This window comes from Triticum aestivum, chromosome 6B (genome assembly GCF_018294505.1).
Source record: "Triticum aestivum cultivar Chinese Spring chromosome 6B, IWGSC CS RefSeq v2.1, whole genome shotgun sequence".
In the NCBI taxonomy this organism is placed as follows: Eukaryota; Viridiplantae; Streptophyta; class Magnoliopsida; order Poales; family Poaceae; genus Triticum; species Triticum aestivum.
Window position 1 is genome coordinate 274,241,429 of NC_057810.1, and position 3,300 is coordinate 274,244,728.

Here is a 3,300-nt window from a genome sequence, read left to right on the forward strand (position 1 = left end):
GCGCCCGGATCCGGCCACCCCAGCAACTCCGACGATCCTCGGGCCAACTCCGGTGAGATCCGGCCACGCCTCGGTTCGCGTGCCGGCGAACCCCTCAGTTGACTCCCCCCCCCAATTTTCGTCTAAGTCATTTCTGTCATTATTTTATTGCATTTTCATCGCATCACATCTTTGCAACCGTGGCTCCGTTTTGGGCGTGTAGCATATCAATTTGTTCGTCTCGAAGAGTAGATCATTTCATCTCACTGCATCATTTTCATTTGAGCTCATCTTGATACCCGAAATGCTGTTGGAAGAGGGCTACGTGATGTTAGTTTCTGTTTCTTAACAGAACTTGCACTTTTGTCATTTTTGCCATGATTAATGTGTGCATCTTATGAACTTGAGCCCTACATATGTCTTGATCTATGCCATGCTATCTTTCCAGGGGTGTATTCTATGTATTTTTGTAATCAATGTGGTGACTAGAACAAGCATGCAAACTAGGGATGATAATGTTGCTGATTTCAGGAACTTAGTATTTTCACTAAGTCATGTCCTGCTGTTATTTTTATGCCATATGTTCATGTTGTTACAGAGAGATCTATGCCCTTTTTGAGCATGATCAGTAAGGGTGTTTTGAACATATGGATGTGCTCTATCCAACCATGCCTTTGTTGGCATTTATGGAGTAGTCTAGCATGTCATTTTCGTGCTCTACTTTTGCTTCAAAATGTTTCCTGGCAGATTGCTTACATGATATTCAATTTTCACAAGGTTGTTGTTGTTGATCCGGGTATGCTATGATGTTGTTCTTGCCATGTATAGCTTCTATGCCATGTCTTCTTGATGGGTGTATGCTTAGTTTATCACGAGATGCTCTGTAGTGAGTGCATCGAGCTGACGAACATGCCTACTTGATATCTGTTTTTGCCATGACCAGTTTTTCTGCTAAGTCTGAGATCTGTAATGAAACTTGCTATGTTTACATGGGTGCCATCATATCCACTATTCCTTTTTGGCTTATGGTCAGTAAGGGACTTTTGATCTATGCTTTGAGTAGATTCCTGCCATGTCTTGTTTTGCTATTATAAGTTCCTGTAGCTTGTTGTTTGCTTGCTCTAAACATGCCTTCCTGATGTTAATTTCTGGCATACTAGTATTTTCACTAAGTCTGTGAACCTGATTTTTTTTGCACTTTCACCATGCTTGTTTGAGCCTGTTATGATGTGATTTAGCCGTAGCTCAGTGTTCCTATTTTGTCAAGCATCTCCTGTAGATCACTGCCATATGCTTTGTTTTTATGTTGGGGGTGCTGTAGCATAGTTTCTTGTTGCATGCTAAGTAGCATCGTGCTGTTAAACGCAGATTCACGTCATTCTTGTTTTGCTTGTCATTTGCAAACCGTGCATCCGATTCCGGTGATCTTTATATCGATTTCAACCGAAATCATCTCATCTTTCGAGCGGCATACTTGGTTTGCCAAGTTGATGCCTTGTTCATCATTTTTCCTTCCGGAGCACACATATGCATTGCATATCACATCTCGCATAGCATGTCATGTATTGCATCATGTTGCTTGTGCATTGTTCCATGTTTGATTGTGGTTCCATTGCTTGTGTTCTTGCTTTGGGTAGAGCCGGGAGAAGAGTACGTGAACGAGGAACCTATTGAGAACGCCTACGAGGATCCAGCCTTCGACAACTCTGAGAACCTTGCAGGCAAGATGACCATACCTTCGATATCACTTCTATCTTTGCTTGCTAGATGCCCGCTCTTTTTGCCATGCCTATGCTACGTTACCTACCACTTGCTATATCATGCCACCCATATTGCCATGTCAAGCCTCTAACCATCCTGTCCTAGCAAACCGTTGTTTGGCTATGTCACCGCTTTTGCTCAGCCACTCTTATAGCGTTGCTAGTTGCAGGTGAAGATGAAGTTTGTTCCTGGTCGGAACATGGATATTTTGGGATATCACAATATCTATTGTTTTAATTAATGCACCTATATACTTGGTAAAGGGTGGAAGACTCGGCCTTATGCCTGGTGTTTTGTTCCACTCTTGCCGCCCTAGTTTCCGTCATACCGGTGTTATGTTCCTTGATTTTGCATTCCTTACGCGGTTGGGTGATTTATGGGACCCCCGTGATAGTTCGCTTTGAATAAAACTCTTCCAGCAAGGCCCAACCTTGGTTTTACCATTTGCCACCTACACCCCTTTTTCCCTTGGGTTTTCGCGAGCCCGAGGGTCATCTTTATTTTAGCCCCCCCCGGGCCAGTGCTCCTTCGAGTGTTGGTCCAAATCGAGCAACCTGCGGGGCCACCACGGGGAAACTCGAGGCCTAGTTTTACTCGTAGCTTGACTTATCCGGATGTGCCCTGAGAACGAGATATGTGCAGCTCCTATCGGGATTTGTTGGCACAATCGGGCGGCTTTGCTAGTCTAGTTTTACCATTGTTGAAATGTCATGCGAACCGGGATTCCGAGACTGATCGGGTCTTCCAGGGAGAAGGTTTATCCTTCGTTGACCGTGAGAGCTTATGATGGGCTAAGTTGGGACACCCCTGGAGGGTATTATCTTTCGAAAGCCGTGCCCGCGGTTATGAGGCAGATGGGAATTTGTTAATGTCCGGTTGTAGAAAACCCGAAGTTGACCTTAATTAAAATACATCAACCGCGTGTGTAGCCGTGATGGTCTCTTCTCGGCGGAGTCCGGGAAGTGAACACGGTGTTGGAGTTATGTTTGACGTAAGTAGTTTCAGGATCACTTCTTGATCGCTACTAGATTCACGACCGTGCCTTGCTTCTCTTCTCGCTCTCTTTTGCGATCGTAGCCACCATATATGCTAGTCGCTTGCTGCAGCTCCACCTCATTACACCACCCTTCCCTTAAGCTTAAATAGTCTTGATCTCGTGGGTGTGAGATTGCTGAGTCCCCGTGACTCACAGATTCTACCAAAACAGATGCAGGTACCGGTGATACCAGCGCAGATGGCGCAACTGAGCTGAGGTGGGAGTTTGATGAGGCCCTTGGTCGTTACTATGTTTCATTTCCAGACGATTAGTAGTGGAGCCCAGTTGGGACGATCGGGGATCTGTGTTGCATTTGGGGTAGTCTTCTTTTATTTTGGTTCCGTAGTCAGACCTTGAGTGTAAACTGAATGATGGATGTTTATTTATGTATTGTGTGAAGTGGCGACTGTAAGCCAACTATGTATCTCTTTCCCTTATGTATTACTTGGGTTGTGTGATGATTACCTCACTTGCGACATTGCTTTCAATGCGGTTATGCCTCTAAGTCATGCTTCGACACGTGG